At 53.5% G+C, this 17,753-nt stretch overlaps 1 pseudogene; it reads left to right on the top strand.

Moving 5' to 3' along the window:
* The first annotated feature begins 156 nt into the window (after window positions 1-156).
* Window positions 157-12,845, top strand: LOC133752522 (large ribosomal subunit protein uL22-like; annotated as a pseudogene).
* The last annotated feature ends 4,908 nt before the right edge of the window (window positions 12,846-17,753 follow it).

The following is a 17,753-nucleotide window of genomic DNA, read 5'->3' as shown; positions in this document are numbered from 1 at the left end:
TGTGACACAGCCCCCTCTGAAATGACAGTGAAAGTTACATTACAGACCCCACCCAGAGAACTGCAGGGACACGTGCCCCACTGCACACAGTTTCAGGAGCCTTAGAGACGTGGAGAACCCCTGGCCACATGCTCAAACACTCCACACACCAGTGGGATGGTTCTCTTGGCCAAGCACACCACTCTCCAGAATGGTGGGACTTCAAAGATAGCTAGCCCCAATACCTTGATCTCTGGCAAAAGATGTGAGTAGAGAGATACCCAGTGCCACACGTTAGGGACTAGGACTCCAGACCAAAAACCACTTGACAAATCTACTGAGTTTCCCAGTGGTAGCTGTGGCTCTTGCAATTGCTCACCCTCTTAGGACACAGCCTAGAACTTAGAAGGGAAAAGATTAAGGTTGAGCAGTGTTCTGCGCCCAAAGAGCGCTTAAAAGTTAGCCATTCGCTTGTGATTCTGCACGATCCACTTGCCGGCTGACACTTAAGTCAGTGGGGAATAGGAAACCCCTGCCACTCCTGCCGCCTTCGCTCCTTTGAGCACAAAGCTGCGCCCTCTGCCCCACCCACCCCCCCAAATTGAAGCGCCCAATCAAGTGCCCCCGGTAAATGGCCAATCCCCGTCTACTTTCTCGGGACCCTCCGCAGCTCCCTTGGCTCCCCACCGCCCAGGAGTGATGCAAACGACCCCATCCTTCGAAGAGGAGGGCAGACGCTGGAAGGTGCTATAAACGATGCCCCCTGCTAGCCTTCCAAGCCCCCAAAACGGATTCGATTGTTGTTTCGTGGGGCTTTTTTTTTCTTTTCTTCCTCCGAACCTCCGAAGTGTTCTCCCTTCCCATTGGCCGAAGCTGCCCCTTGACGCCACCCTGGCCTTGCTCGCTGATTGGTCCATTCTGGATGTGCCCAAGCCTTTTTCCCAGGGTGTGGCGCCCCCCCTCCCCGCCCCAACAGGGTTCTGACCCCTGGCTCCTCCCTTCCCCCCCAAGCCCCCCTCTCCGTTCCGAATGGTACCGCCCTGGCTCGGCTCCCCCCACGGTCCAGGCCGCTGCCCTTAGGGCCCCCGGACGGGGCGGGGCACGCTGGGGACGGGCAGAGGGCGGTGGTGGCGCCTTCCTGCCTAGCCCGAGGCCGCCCCCGCCACCCTTCTGCAGCCCTCGCAGGTCCCACTTTCCCCCCGGGCAGTTTTCGTCCTGCCTCGGTAGCCCCGTCCCGTCTGTGCAGCCCCCACCGTGGTCTTTTGGTCATCCCGAACCGCAGCGTTAAATCTCTGCTCTCGGCGATCCACACACACCCATCCGCCTCCACCCTCGGGTTCTCGCAGCACTCCCTTTCCCCGGGTCGGCTCGCGCTGCCCCTCCCTCGCCTGCCGAAGCCCCAGCCCCTCCCTCGCGCACCGGCCATCCCCAGGACCCCCCTCCCTGTGTGTGGCCGCTCCTCCCAGCGGCCTCCCCTCCTTCTCGTGGCCAGCGCGGTGGGGCACTCCCGCCCCCTTTCTCAGTACCCCGCGCTCCCTTCTTATGTTGTCCCTTCACGTCCCTAAGTCCCTCCCACCGCAAGCCCCCCCCCCCGCGCGCGCGCCCCGTACACACACCCCTCCCTCCGCGGCGTCCCCGGGCGCCCCTCCCCTCCCCAGCTCGTCTATGCCCCTCCTACCCACCCCGTCCTTTTGTCTCCTCTTTGGTCTCTAAGTCCCCCGCCCCTCCCTCGCTCCCGCCCTCGCTCCCTCTGAGCTCGCTCTTATCTTCCCCAGGTCCCGGCGCCCCGCCCCCTGGCCGCGCCCCGCCGGCCCCCTCCCTCCCGCCGCCCCATCTCCGCCCTCGGCGCTCCGCCCTCCCCCCCCCGCCCGCCCGCCGGGCCGACCGCCCTCGCTCCCCGCTCGCTCCTCCCGCCGCCGCCGCCGCCGCTCCGCGACCCACCCTTCCCGGGCCGGCGACTCGCGCTCCCGCGCGCTCTCCCCACACACGCACCCCCTCCGCCCCGCCTCATTCACTCGGCCCCTTCACCCGTTCGCCCAGGCCCTGCAGCGGCCCGGCCCAGCGCACAGCGCACAGCGCAGGCAGCCCTCGGGGAAGCCTCGGCACCGGGCAGCCGCGGGCACTCCGCGGGCGGGCGCGAGGCCCGGGAGTGCGAGCCGCGGCCGGGTTGCCCCCTGCCCAGCCGGGCCCTTGGAAGCCGCCCGGGGCGCTGGCGCCCGTCGGAAGTGTTTGGGGGACGTGCTGGCCACGGCTCCTCCCGCAGCCCAGGCCTGGCCGGCGCGTCCGGGACCGCCAGGGATGACTTTAGCCCCAGCCTCCTCCCGGCTCCCGCCCTATACCCGTGCCACTGAAGCGCGGCGCGCAGCTAGGATTCTCAGCTATCCGGGCGAGGGTGGGGGACTCTTCCTAAAACCCCACCACCACCAGGAGGGACCTTCACCGCGGACCCTCAGGCCCCGGTAGGCGAGAGCCAGTGAAGTGACACGCCCCGGCCACCCAAGGCGAGAGGGCGGCGAGCTGCTGCCGATCGCCTGGACCCCCGCCTCCCAGCCCAGGTTTCGCCCTCACCACCCCGCCCCCGCCTACCAGCCCAGGTTTCGCCCTCTACCACCCCGCGCAGGGCGACCACCTTGCCTCTGACTCTGTATGAGCCCCGCAGGTGGAGAACTGAACCTAAGCCATCGGCCAGGGGTGAGGGACATGGCGCTCAAGTAGATGGAAACCCCGACCTCGTGTCAAGAGGCACTTTTCAAGCGTCTATTCCGTGATGTCCAAATTGGCCATGTTTCCTTGCTCACGGAAGGCCCACGGAAGGTAGAGCGCTTCTCCTGAGCCCTCGCTCAGTCTCACCTGTTGTCCCACCAGACTGGAAGCTCGCTGAAGGGGTCCCTGTCTGTCTCTGGGGCTCCCTCAATGGGTCCCTTGTGATTGGCAGACAAGTGGAAGTATTTAACTGCCCGCCTTTGGGATCTGTGTCATTATTGTGTGACTTAAGGTTGTAAACTCCGAGGGTCAGGACCGGGTCGGGATTACTAGCTCGTGCCAGGCACAGCATGATGCCCAAGGGGATGGGCTGCGGGCCCATGGATGCTTTGGGAGACTGATGTAACTCATTATGCAGGAGGCAGATGCCAACCTCTTGGTCCCCAGAACTCCCAGTTCCAGGGCTGCGTGAGGACGAAATGAAGGAGATGCCTTAGCTCATCCCGGGCTTGCCCAGCGACATATGGTTGCAGTCACCCTCAGAACACACTGAGTGAGATGGCTTTCCAGTCCTGGGAATGGGTTTGCAGGAAGCCATAAACTCTAGGTTTTAACTCCTTTGCAACTGGAACTGGGAGGAAGTAGCCAGTTTTTTCTCAGTATAGAGCAAACTGTAGCTTTGTCCATTTGCCTCCCAGGTCCAGATGAACCCCAATCGGTGAGAAGAGGGAGGCTAGGCTGCGAACACTGACCTCAACGAATAGCAATTTCTCCAGGAGAGGGGGACATGAGGGGCATTTCTTGCAAGATTCAACCCGTACTTGCAGCAGTCTGCAAAACCAAACCAGTCACCTGCTGACTTCAGAGTATGAGAGCGTTGCCCAGCTCCCTGGCCACCTCACTCTCCTGGCCCCAGCCAGAGGGCTGCTCCTCTGTCCTCCCTCGGCCCCACACTGTCTTCACCCAAGTCAGCGCGCTCTCAGTGGACACGGTCAGTGATCCAAGCAGAGTCTGAAAACACAATCGGACAGTGTCAAGAGACTCCGGCAGAGATGCCTCGGAGCGCCCGGCCTCCTCCTCTGCCTTGGCACAGATGTTCTTATTGTCCTGGAAAGAAATACCAAATTCCCTCCCCAAGTGTGTGTGTGTGTGTTGGAGGAGAGAACCCCGGGCTTAGCCCCCAAGAACAGAGTCGACCGCTCAGCCCCATTTCTCTGCCTCTTAAGGATTCAGACCCAGGCTGTCACCGTCCCTCCTCCCCGTCCTAGCCAAGACTACTCCCTCTGAGCAAGGAGACGAAGGGGAGTGGGGCTGGAGCTGTGAGAGACTACTAAACTGTAGTCTCTTTAGGGACAGTTAGCACATCAAAATACATATTTAGAAAATGCTCACAATTAACACTGGGAGAAAAACAGTAAACACAGTGTCACTTTGCCAGGCTCAACAGTTTTGTTTTGTTTTGTTTAAATGCTAATGGCCTCAAATGGGGAGCAGCATCCATCAGTTAAATAAACAAGCCATTAGACTGAGACTAGAAGTGTCAACACATGACTAATCTACTAATTGGAAGTAGGCATCGGGTAGTGAGAAGCAAGGCAGCAAAGCATGCTGGAGGCTGAGTAGTGGACTGCTTGAACACAGTCCCTGGGCCTGGAAGCCAACAAGACCTGAGTTCAAATCCTGCCCTTATCACCTGTTAGCTGTACAGTCTTCCTTGAGTAATTTCATTTCCCTTGAGCCTCTGTTTTCCCATTCTGTAAAATGGGAACAATAATACCTATCTCACAGGGTTGTTAGCAGAGTGAACTGAGATTAATACAAGTGAAGCTGTTAGCATTGGGCCTGCCACATCCGAAATGATTGTTTGTTGTCTGTCATTGACAATAATAAGGTACCTTGCATATGGTAGACCCTCAAAAAAAGACGATAAAAGAATTTCCTGATGGTTGCTAGATTCTAGATGAACATGGTCACTAGGCATCGCCTCTAGTGTTTCGGGGCCCCCAAATAGAACTGGCAAAGAGATGTTTGGAGTTGGTTAATTCCAACCTTGTAAGGCTGTCCCTTTAACCTTAAGTCCTTAAGAATTGACTGCCCTGTGCCAGGGTTGCTGGACTCTGGGGTCTTCTCTCTGGGCACCTCTGCCAGGTGGCCCCCAGCTGGGCCCTGCTCTGTGTATCTTTCCCCAGCCAGCCAGGCTCACCTTTGTGGAGAGAACTGTGGGGTCTTCTCCGTTGCCTCCTCTCTATTTTTTTTTTAGATTTATTTAAAAGGCAGAGTTACAGACAGAGAGGGAGACACACAGAGAGAGGTTTTTCATCTGCTGGTCTACTACTCAGATGTCTGCAACAGCCGGGGCTGGGCCAAGGCTGAAGCCAGGAGCCAGGGGTTTTTTCTGGGTCTCCCACGCAGGTGCAGGGGCCCAAGGACTTGGGCCATCTTCTACTGCTTTCCCAGGCCACAGCAGAGAGCTGGATCGGAAGTGGAGCAGCTGGGACTCGAACTGGTGTCCATATGGGATGCTTGAGCTACAGGCAGAGGCTTAACCCACTACGCCACAGGGACAGCCTGAAGAAGTAACTGTGACCTAGATGAAGTTGTTGCTCTTTGCTGCCTGCCCTCTCTGGGTCACCTGCTGAGGCCAGTTCTCGGCCACAAGGAGTCTGCTTCCTCACTTGCCAGACCTGGGCTCCATCCTGGACACTTCCTGTATGCCCCCCATCCTTTCTGTTCCAGCAGAATCTTGCTCTCTATCTGAAGGGGGGGGTCCATTCAAAGCATCTTCCTGTGCTGATAAGGAGTTGGGCACAGAAAGTGAATTCACGTGCCGCTCCTTCCTCAACTTGAATAGGATACTTAAGGGGCCGGCACTGTGGCGCAGCAGGTAAAGCCACCATCTGCGGTGCCAGCATCCCACATGGATGCCGGTTCCAGTCCCAGCTGCTCCACTTCCGATCCAGCTCCCTGCTAATGTGCCTGGGAAAGCAGTGGAAGATGGCCCAAGTGCTTGAGCCCCTGCCATCCACATGGGAGACCCAGATGAAGCTCCTGGCCTCAGCCTGGCCTACACCTGCTGTTTCAGCCTTCTGGGGAGAAGATCTCTGTCTCCATCTCTCCCTCCCTCTGTGTGTAACTCTTTCAAAATAACTTAATAGGTCTTTAAAAAAATATTACTTAGGTACCCAGGAAGGAATGAAAACAGCTTTGCAAGAGATTTCTGACCCTTGACAGTCTGAGGTGTCAGGAGCAGAAAAAGTTTTATTCTTCAGGGACCATTTGCCTCTTGGTGAATTCTGCCCTGAACCCAAGGCCTGAAGTAGACCCTCACCAACCTCTGGCCACCAGCGTGCACCCCATCTCACACCCACCCCTACCCCCCACATTGCACCTGCAGTTGGATTAGCAACCATCACCAATTAGTTCTCCAGGGGCATTTTCCTTCCTCAGCACCTCCCAACAGAGCCCTCAAACAGGCCCCCTCCTGGCTCCATACTTGAATAGCAAACAAGTTAACAATGAACGAAGCCTTTCAGAGGGCTAAGGGGTTAACGTGTTCTCCCTCCTACCACACCCAGCCTACCACCTCAAAGCACGAGAGAGGAGATACTCTGTTCAGACTCTCAGCTGTTGGCAACTTTTCCTGAGCTGAGACCCTGCAGCCGCCCCGGCCCCTTACCTTGTTCTCTAGGAAGCTGTCAGAGGCCACCAGTCGAAGTCACTAGGCCACCAGCTCCATGCACATTCTGCCTTGCATCAAACCTAGTGCCTGCCTTGTTCTCCTGTGGAACACATGCGCCTGCTTGTAGACATCTACGCCTGCTGCTTTGGGTAGCTTGATTCAAAAGCATGGCACAAACAAGTGGACAGGATGTTACCCGCCCATCCCCGAGACTCCCCAAGGGTGGAAATTTGACCACATTTGTTTCTGCTTCAGGGTCATATCCCCCCCTCCCACACAAACAGTGCCTAGCACTGCCTTGAACCGCCTTGGAACAAAGAAGCCAGGACTTAGGGGGATGGGAATTTAGGCTCCTGGGGGGCAGAATGGCCTGGGGGAGCCCAGAGACCGTTTCCCTCATTTGATAGATGAACAGGCCATGCTTGCAGAGCTGAAGGGGCAGTGGCAGAGCTAGGATTTGAATCCCGATCCTGTGCCCTGCAGCCTGTCTTCAAGCCTGCCCAACCACTGCTGCCTGCTCTGCTTCCACTTTACAGCACGGAAGGCGCACTTTATGTGTGGCACGCACGCACGCACGCACGCGCAGTGCCATGCACGCTCACAATGCAGTTGTAAAATAACCCCACTGAGTTTTGGCCATGGGATTGGGCTCATCCTAGAAGCTGCCTCTTGGTCCTCTTGGCCCTGCAGGCATGGTGCAGGGTGGAGGAGGAGGCCTGAGTCCAGGGGGTGAGAAAAGAAAGCAAGCCTCCCCCACAGGCTTCAGGGCCCAGGGAGTTCTCAAAAAGATAAACAAAGTCTCTTTCCTGGCCCCCACCAGTAGGGTACATTCTTTTCTGATCTCTGCAATGACCTTGCAACTCATAGCCTCCTTTGCTCCCTGCCCCCCCCCCAAACATCACTCTTTGCAGCCTTTGTTTCTGTCCCTCGCCACCCTCCCAGCAACATGAACTCTTGACGCTCTTGTAGCCTAGGATGGCCTCCCCACCACTCTCCAAACCTAAATGCTCCAAGTCCACATTCACATCTCACCTGCTCCCAGAAGCCTTCCCAGGCTGACCACCTGTCACCTTTTTGATCCGGTCTGGTGTGTGTGTGTGTGTGTGTTCTCACCTGACTCTTGATGTCCACGCTCTCTCCTTGTTCTCTGGTTGTTTCTTGTAGGCTGTTTCCTTGACCACACTGAAAGCCCCCTTGGGCTCACCTGTTCCGCTACAGAGAAGAAAAGGCAAAGTTTCTCAGGAATAGCATGTGCTCGGCTTCCTTTTTTTCTTTTACGGTGTCGCTTCCTCCATGTTGTCGCTTGGGTTTCTGTCTCTGATGCCACTGGCATCAGTACTATAAACACCATGAGCTTTCTCCTTTTTTTTAAAATTTTTTCATCCCTGTCTTTGATTTGCCCAGGTGGGCAGAGGATCACTGGAGTCTAAAAGGCCTTTATGAGCGCATGGAAAATCTATCCTGAAGCTACTATGGGACTTTCTGGGCCTTTTCCTAAGGAGATGTGGGAGAGGGAACCAAATCTTCCGGGTGTGTTAGTGCTTGTAATATGAGCCCCCACTTCTCCGCCCCTTATCGCCTCCGTCCACTCCACCACACAAACCACACACACACACACACACACACTCCAAGACAGGGCCACCTCTTTCCACTTGGCAAAATGCTGGCCTCCGAGGAGTCACCTTCATCTTTAAGCAGTGACTGCAGGGAGATACAGAGGGAGGCAAAGGCCCAACCTCCATCTCCTTCCCCCACCCCGCCCCAGCCCTCCCCTACAAGCTTACATTGGGGAAGGACAGAGCAGTATCCTAATCCTTAAAAAGGCCTTAGGCCAGGCCAGCACTATGGCATAGTAGGTTGAGCCTCCGCCTGCGGTGCCGGCATCCCATATGGGCAACGGTTAGTGCCCAGTCCACTGGGAGGGCACTGGAGGATGGCCCAAGTGTTTGGGCCCCTGCACCTTCATGGAGCCAGGAGGCTCCTGGCTTCAGATCAGCCCAGCTCCAGCCCTTGTGGCCATTTGGGGAGTGAACTAGTGGGTGGAAGACCTCTCCCCCCCCACCCCGCTCTCTTGCTGTAATTCTGCTTCTCAAATAAATTAATCTTTTCAAAAAACAAAAATAGGGGCTGGCGCTGTGGTGTAGTGGGTAAAGCTGCCACCTGCAGTACCAGCATACCATATGAGCACTGGTTCGAGTCCCGGCTGCTCCACTTCCAATCCAGCTCTCTGCTAATGTGCCTGGGAAAGCAGTCGAAGATGACCTAGGTCCTTGGGCTCCTGCAATCATGTGGGAGACCTGGAGGAAGTTCCTGGTTCCTGGCTTTCAGCCCATCTTCTCCCCCAGCTCCAGCCATTGTGGCCATTTGTGGAGTAAACCAGTAGATGTAAGATTCTCTCTCCCTCTCTCTCTCTCTCTGTAACTCTGCCTTTCAGGTAAATAAATAAATCTTTAAAAATAAATAAATAAAATGCATATATATATATATATATATATGGAAAACCAGCTTGATGGCTTAAAAAAAACTATATGCCACTATCTCAATTTTTGAATTTGTGCTTCTTTAGAAATAGTGAATGTTAGCCGGCGCCGCGGCTCACTAGGCTAATCCTCCGCCTCGCGGCACTGGCACACTGGGTTCTAGTCCCGGTCGGGGCACCGATCCTGTCCCGGTTGTCCCTCTTCCAGGCCAGCTCTCTGCTGTGGCCAGGGAAGGCAGTGGAGGATGGCCCAAGTGCTTGGGCCCTGCACCCCATGGGAGACCAGGAGAAGTACCTGGCTCCTGCCATCGGATCAGCGCGGTGCGCCTGCCGCAGCGCACCTACCGCAGCGGCCATTGGAGGGTGAACCAACGGCAAAAGGAAGACCTTTCTCTCTGTCTCTCTCTCTCACTGTCCACTCTGCCTGTCAAAAAAAAAAGAAATAGTGAATGTTTTCCTTAGTCTATTGGCCATTACTATTTCCTGCTTTGTGAACTGCTAATTCACGGCCTTTGCATAGTTTTCAGTTGCTGTGGTTATCTTTTCTTATGGATTAATAAGACTTCTTTATATATCAAAGATACTAAAAATTTGTCACCTATTACAAATACTCCTTGCTAGTTACTCTTCTATTTGTGCTCGTGGTGCTACTATTTTTTAATATAATAAATTTTGGGAATTAGTATTGCGGCACAATGGGTTAAACCTACTTGCAGGGTTGGCATCCCATATTGGAGCTCTGGTTTGAGCCCTGGCTGCTCGGCTTCCAATCCACCTCCCTCCTAATGTATCTGTGAAGGCAGCAGATGATGACCCAATTACTTGGGCCCCTGGCAGCACATGGGAGACCCAGGTAGAGTTCCAGGCTCTTGGCTTCTGTCTGGATCACTGCTGGCTGTTACTACCATTTGGGGAGTGAGCCAGCTGATGGCAGATTCTCTCTATCTCCCTCTTTATTTCTCTGTCACTCTGCCTTTCAAATAAATAACAATAAATAAATCTTTTTTTTTTTTGACAGGCAGAGTTAGACAGTGAGAGAGAGAGACAGAGAGAAAAGTCTTCCTTCTGTTGGTTCACCCCCCAAATGGCTGCTACAGCCAGCGTGCTGCGCCGATCCAAAGCCAGGAGCCAGGTGCTTCCTCCTGGCCTCCCATGCGGGTGCAGGGCCCAAGCACTTGGGCCATCCTCCACTGCACTCCTGGGCCACAGCAGAGAGCTGGCCTGGAAGAGGGGCAACCGGGACAGAATCCGGCGCCCCAACCGGGACTAGAACCCAGGGTGCCGGCGCCGCAGGTGGAGGATTAGCCTAGTGAGCCACGGCACCGGCCAATAAATAAATCTTTAATAAAACAAAGAAGTTTTACATCATAACTCAAAATATTTACCAGGTCTTCTATTGTTTCTTTTTAATTTTTTAAAAAGATTTATTTATTTATTTGAAAGTCAGTTACACAGAGAAAGAAGGAGGGGCAGAGAGAGAGAGAGAGATCTTCCATCTGCTGGTTCACTCCCCAATTGGCCACAATGGCTGGAGCTGGGCTGATCCAAAGCCAGGAGCCAGGAGCTTCTTCCGGGTCTCCCACGTGGGTGCAGGGGCCCAAGCACTTGGGCCATCTTCCACTGCTTTCTCAGGCTACAGCAGAGAGCTATGTCTGCTATCTCCCCAGGCACATTAGCAGGAAAGGAAACTGGATGGGCAGCAGAGTAGCTGGGACTTGAAGCAATGCTCTGATATGGGATGCTGGCATCACAAGTGGTGGTTTAACCTGCTGTTCCACAAAGCAAGTAATATATCTAGAATCTTTTACATGTATGTATGTTTGTATGTAGGTATTCATGTATGTATGTTCGAAAAGCAGACAGAGGGAGAGCTCTTCCTTCTGCTGGTTCACTTCCCAAATACCTACAACAGCCAAGGCTGGGTTATGGGCAGAATCCAGGCGCCTCCAATTCCATCTGGGTCTCTTAGATCAGTGGTCGGGACCCAACTATTTGAGCCATCCCTTGCTATGTTCTGGAGTGTGCATTAACAGGAAGCTCGAATTGAAGGCTGAGCCGGGACTTGAACCCAGGCACTCTGATATGCATCCTAACAGGCATCTCTACCACTGCACCAATGGCCACCCCTATTTTTGGCCATTCTGGAGCACAGTGGACAAGTACATGCTCTGGAGTCCAGTGAAGCTGGGACCAGATCTAAGCCCCACCCCTTATTTGTCAACTAGGTGACCAAAGGCGTGTTCAGTTTCCTCATCTACAAAATGGGGATAAGTCTCCAACTTAAAGGGCTGTTTCAAGGATTAAATCAAATAATAGCTCTTCCTGTAAACAGTCTCAGGTGATCTGCAAAATTAGTGTGCTACTCACTTGACCCAGAACACCCCACAGAATCATGCAAATCAAGGGATTCAAATCTTCCTGATGTGGGGACGGCGCTGTGGCGCAGCGGGTAAAGCTGCCGCCTGTAGTACCGTCATCCTATATGGGCACCAGTTTGAGTCCCGGCTGCTCCACTTGCAATCCATCTCTCTGCCATCGCCTGGGAAAGCAGTAGAAGATGGCTCACGTCCTTGGGCCCCTGCACCCGCGTGGGAGACCCAGAGGAAGTTCCTGGTTCCTGGCTTCACATCGGCACAGCTCCAGCCGTTGTAGCCAGTTAGGGAGTGAACCAGCGGACGGAAGACCTCTCTCTCTCTCTCTCTCTCTGCCTTTTCTTCTCTCTCGGTGTAACTCTGCCTTTCAAATAAATAAATAAATCTTAAAAAAAAAAAAAAGAGGCCGGTGCTGCAGCTCACTAGGCTAATCTTCCACCTGTGGCACGGGCACACCGGATTCTAGTCCCAGTTGGGGCGCCGGATTCTGTCTCGGTTGCTCCTCTTGCAGTCCAGCTCTCTGCTGTGGCCCGGGAGTGCAGTGGAGGATGGTCCAAGTCCTTGGGCCCTGTGCCCGCATGGGAGACCAGAAGAAGCACCTGGCTCCTGGCTTCGGATCAGTGCGGTGCGCCAGTCGCAGCGGCCATTGGGGGGTGAACCAACGGAAAAGGAAGACCTTTCTCTCTGTCTCTCTCTCTCACTGTCCACTCTGCCTGTCAAAAGAAGAAGAAGAAGAAGAAGAAGAAGAAGAAGAAGAAGAAGAAGAAGAAGAAGAAGAAGAAGAAGAAGAAATATTCATGTTCACTTTAAGAACACCCAAGAAACTGCTCAGGCCATCAAAATTATGCTTATCCAAAAAGCCACCAAGTATGTAAAAGATGTCCCATTAAAGAAGCAATGTGTGCCATTCCATTGTCACAATGTGGGTTGGTAGTAGTCCCCAGGCCAAGCAGCGGGGCTGGACACAGGGCTGGTGGTTCAAAAGAGTGCTGAGTTTCTCTTCCACCTGCTTTAAAATGCAGAGAGCCATGCTAAACTGAAGGGTTTACATGTAGATTCTCTGGTCATTGAACATAGCCAGGTGAGCAAAGCCCGCAAGATGCACTGTCATACATACAGAGTCATGGTCGGATTAACCCACGCATACATGAGCTCCCCTTGCCACACTGGGACCATCCTCACTGAAAAAGCAGCAAACTGTTCCTAAACCAGAAGAAAAGTAGCACAGAAGCAAAAGATATCCCAGGGCATAATGAACTAAGCCTCTGCCTGCGGCATTTGTATCCCATATGGATGCCAGTTCAAGTCTTGGGGGCTCCTCTTCCGATCCAGCTCCACTATGGCCCAAGTGGAAGATGGCCCAAGTGCTTGGGCCCCTGCACCTGTGTGGGAGACCTAGCAGAAGCTCCTGGCTCCTGGCTTTGCATTGGCCCAGTGGGGAGTGAACCAGTGGATGGAAGACCTCTCTCTCTGTCGCTCCCTCTCCCTGTCTGTAACTCTCTCAAATAAATAAAATAGTTTAAAAAATAAAAATAAATTTAAATTTAAACTTTAAAAAAAAGAAAAAGAAAAAGATATCCCAGAGGAAACTAAAGAGGCAAAAACTTATGGCTCAGGAATAAATTCAACATAAAAGAAATGCAAATTCAAAGTAAAAAATCAAATAATATCCATCGAAGCAGTTGGCTGGGCCCCTAGCGCATATCTAGTACTCAAGGATTATCAGCAACAGTAATTGACATTTTTGGTTTTGTTTGCTCAGTATAAACACCCTGATGATTTGCAGCAGATCCCAAGATACACACAAGGCAATATTCCTTTTCCCTTTCCACTAGCAGCTGGGTAGAGGGGATGTGACCCAGGCTCCAGCAGCCAGATGCTCTCTCTCCCTCTGGACTTTGGGCCTAGAGCAGCACGGTGCTGCAGAGGAGAGCAGCAATTATTCCCGAAGGTCTCAGCAGCCGTGGTCCAGAAGCGCAGCAGCAAGCCTTGGGGCGGGGGGAAGGGGAGGGAGTGGGAGGGGTGGGCGGTGGGGCATGCCCTTGTGGTCTCCTTAGCAAGCCAGGCTGGTGGTATAATACTGACCCTGCCTGAATCTCTTGGTTCCTTCCCTCTTCCCCAGGCTAGTTCTTCACATTTCTGGTAACAGCGAGATCTACCATAGCCTTGCAGCAAACTCCCTTTCTGCTTATGTTAGAATTAGATTCGGTGGTTTACAACCAAGAACCTGGCTGATTAGGCCTCTTTGGGATTTATTTGGTGGATGACAGGAGGTGTTAACTTTTTTTTCTCCAAACAATCACATGCACCTAACTCATTTATTAAATAATGCATTCTTGGGGCTGGCATTGTGGCACAGTGGGTTAGGACAGGCTTGGGATGCCAGGATCCCATAGCAGAGTGCCTGGTTCTGATCCAACTTCCTGTTAGTGCACTTCGGAGGCAACAGGTAGTGGCTCAAGTCATTGGGCCCCTGCCACTCAGTTGGGAGACCTGGATGGAGTTCCTGGCTCCTGGCTTTGGACTGGCCCAGCACTGGCTGTTGCGGGCATTTGGGGAGTGAATGAGCAAATGGAAGGTATTTTTTTCTGTGTGTCTGTGTGTGCTTTTTTAATCAAATAAATAAAATACACTTTAAAAAATAACACATTCTGGGACTGGCGCTGTGGCATAGCAAGTAAAGCCGCTGCCTGCAGTGCCAGCATCCTATCGCCAGTTCATTTCCCGGCTGCTCCACTTCTGATCCAGCTCTCTGCTATGGCCTGGGAAAGCAGTAGAAGATGGCCCAGGTCCTTGGGCTCCTGCACCCACGTGGGAGACCAGGAAGAAGTTCCTGGCTCCTGGCTTCTGATGGGCCCAACTGTTGTGGCCATTTGGGGAGTGAACCAGAGGATAGAAGGTCTCTCTCTTTCTCTCTGCCTCTGCCTCTCTGTAACTCTGCTTTTCAAATAAAAAGTAAATAAATCTTTAAAAAAAAAATAATGCGTCCTTTTCCCACTGATTTGACATGGGGATACTTCCCACTGAAATGAACTCAGCCCCAGGATGGTCCCACTGACTAGTCTCCTAGATTGCCCAGCAGGGGATTTTTATCCTCTTCTCCCCTAGGAAAGTCTCCTGTTCTAGAACCCCAGCCCACCTGCCTGATACTAAACCCTCTGATCTAAACCCAAGGATCTCCCTGTCTCGAAGCTGGAGGGCTGCCTTCAGGAACGTGTCTGCCAAGCTTTTGTTCGCTCCCCATTTGACCTTTGCAGCCCCAGTTGGGGGAGAATCAAAGACACACAGAGAGAGAGAGAGAGAGAGAGAGAGAGAGAGAGAGGAGTACGCACTCCCACTCCATCCCCTCACTGGCTCCCTATTACATAATTTTCCTCACCAACACCCATGAAAGAAGAGCACCTATCAACCTTCCTCCAGACACGGGAGCTTGATCCAGCGCAGTTCAGGCCTGCCAATGGCTGCAGTGCCTGCCTCCCGGCCTACGATTCACCTCCAAGAGAGGCAAGGGTGCTGGGGGGAGAAGAGGACACTCAGGCTGATGGGGTCTCAGGTGACAACGTGGGAACCACAAGGCCTGAGAATGTTCTTGGCTGCCACTCAATGGAAGGCCAGATACTTGCAGAGAGATATGCCCAAGTGAACGTACCGGCCTCAATGGTGCCACCAATAATTGAACCCGAATGAGGGGGCTGGGGACCGCGTGGTTTCACAATAGCCTTTGCCCAAACTCCCGTCATCAAGGGTACTGCTGTGGTGGCCATGGGTGGAGGACAAAAGAGACAGGAGGCCTGGGAGCTTTCACCAAGCCCCGGGGAGCCACACAATGGACTATTATGTGGCCACTAAAATGTTTACAAAGACCCTTTAACAACATGAGGAAATTCTTCTTATAATTTTAAGTTGTAAAAAAACCGGTGAACTATAGGGGCTGGCGCTGTGGCACAGTGTAAGGTTAAGCTGCTGCTTGTGACACTGGCATCCCACTTCGAAGTACTGGTTCAAGTCCTGGCTGTTCCGTTTCTGATCCAGCTTCCTGTTAATGTACCTAGGAAGGCATCTGAAGATAGCCTAAGTGCTTGGGCCCCTGCCAACCTTGTGGGAGACCTGGATGGAGTTCCTGCCTCCTAGCTTGAGCCTGGCCCAGACCTGGCAAGTTGCAGGCATTTGACGAGTGAACTGGCAGATGAAAGAGCTCTCGCTCTCTCTCTTTCTCTCTCTCTCTCTCTTTCTCTCTTTCTCTCCACAACCTTGCCTCAACACTCTGTCCTTCAAATAAATAAATCTTTTTTTAAAAGGTAAGCTATAAAATTGGGAATTAAGTTGAATCACAAACTGTAGGAAAAAAATGTGTTTTTAAAAGACAGGAAGGGGCCGGCGCCGCGGCTCACTAGGCTAATCCTCCGCCTTGCGGCGCCGGCACACCGGGTTCTGGTCCCGGTCGGGGCACCGATCCTGTCCCGGTTGCCCCTCTTCCAGGCCAGCTCTCTGCTGTGGCCAGGGAGTGCAGTGGAGGATGGCCCGGGTGCTTGGGCCCTGCACCCCACGGGAGACCAGGATAAGCACCTGGCTCCTGCCATCGGATCAGCGCGGTGCGCCGGCCGCAGCGCGCCTACCGCGGCGGCCATTGGAGGGTGAACCAACGGCAAAGGGAAGACCTTTCTCTCTGTCTCTCTCTCTCACTATCCACTCTGCCTGTCAAAAATAAAAAAAAAAAAATAAAAAAATTTAAAAAAAGACAGGAAGGAAATATACCAAAAAGGTTAACAGCAGGTGACAGTCTTTAGATGGTGGTTATGTAACAATATACCTATATACCTGCAAGAGGATGGCCCAAGTCCTGGGGTCCCTGCACCTGCGTAGGAGACCCAGAAGAAGCTCCTAGCTCCTGGCTCCTGGCTTCGGATCAGTACAGCTCCAGCCATTGCAGCCAATTTGGGAGCGAACCAACAGAAGGAAGACCTCTCTCTGTCTCTACCTCTCTCTTTGTAACTCTTTCAAATAAATAAAATAAATCTCTAATATATATATATATATATGCCTACAAAATAGAAAGGATTTATTGAGTACCAAGTTCTGTGCTTTCCATTTTATTTACATACAGTATCACTGTGTCTTTGCACAACAATCTTGAAAGGCAATGACTCCCACTTTACAGGTGAGAAAACTGAGGCTCCCAGGGGCTACCTAGGTAAAACGCATACAGCTCAGAAGTGGCATAAATTATTTTTCTCCTTTTCTCCACTTTCTAAATTTTTGACAATAAACACGCACTTTATTCCTGTTCCCAACTGTTTCTTTCCTCATCTGATTCATCCTTCTTGTATTTTTTTTTTCAGACAGGCAGAGTGGACAGTGAGAGAGAGAGACAGAGAGAAAGGTCTTCCTTTTGCCGTTGGTTCACCCTCCAATGGCCGCCGCGGCCGGCGCGCTGCAGCCAGTGCACCGCGCTGATCCGATGGCAGGAGCCAGGTGCTTATCCTGGTCTCCCATGGGGTGCAGGGCCCAAGGACTTGGGCCATCCTCCACTGCACTCCCTGGCCACAGCAGAGAGCTGGCCTGGAAGAGGGGCAACCGGGACAGGATCAGTGCCCCGACCGGGACTAGAACCCGGTGTGCCGGCGCTGCAAGGCGGAGGATTAGCCTAGTGAGCCGCGGCGCCAGCCTCCTTCTTGTATTTTTAAAAAAAGATTTATTTATTTATCTGAAAGTCAGAGTTACACAGAGAGAGCAGAGGCAGAGAGGGAGAAAGGTCTTCCATCTGCTGGTTCACTCCCCAACTGGCCACAAGGGCCAGAGCTGCGCTGATCTGAAGCCAAGCACTTCCTCCGGCTCTGCCACAAGGGTGCAGGGGCCCAAGGACATGGGCCATCCGCCACTGCTTTCCCAGGCCATAGCAAAGAGCTGGATCGGAAGTGGAGCAACCGGGACTCGAACCAGCACCCATATGGGATGCCAGCACTGCAAGCAATGGCTTTACCCTCTATGCCACAGCGCCAGGCCCCACATCCTTCTTGTATTAAGAACAAATGGGGGGGCCGGCACCGTGGCTCAACAGGCTAATCCTCCGCCTTGAGTCGCCAGCACACCGGGTTCTAGTTCCGGTCGGGGCACCGGATTCTCTCTGTCTCTCTCTCTCTCTCTCACTATCCACTCTGCCTGTCAAAAATAAAATAAATAAATAAATAAATAAATAAAACAAAAAAACAAATGGGGGCCGGTGCTGCAGCTCACTAGGCTAATCCTCCGCCTGCGGTGCCGGCACACCGGGTTCTAGTCCCGGTCAGGGCGCCGGATTCTGTCCCGGTTGCCCCTCTTCCAGGCCAGCTCTCTGCTGTGGCCCAGGAGTGCAGTGGAGGATGGCCCAAGTGCTTGGGCCCTGCACCCCATGGGAGACCAGGAGAAGCACCTGGCTCCTGCCATCGGATCAGCGCGGTGCACTGGCTGCAGCGCGCCGGCCGCGGTGGCCATTGGAGGGTGAACCAATGGCAAAGGAAAACCTTTCTCTGTCTCTCTCTCTCTCTCACTGTCCACTCTGCCT

This window comes from Lepus europaeus, chromosome X, assembly GCF_033115175.1.
Source record: "Lepus europaeus isolate LE1 chromosome X, mLepTim1.pri, whole genome shotgun sequence".
NCBI classification, from domain to species: domain Eukaryota; kingdom Metazoa; phylum Chordata; class Mammalia; order Lagomorpha; family Leporidae; genus Lepus; species Lepus europaeus.
The sequence above is the reverse complement of the archived record's forward strand: the minus strand, read 5'-3'. Positions and strand labels throughout refer to the sequence as shown.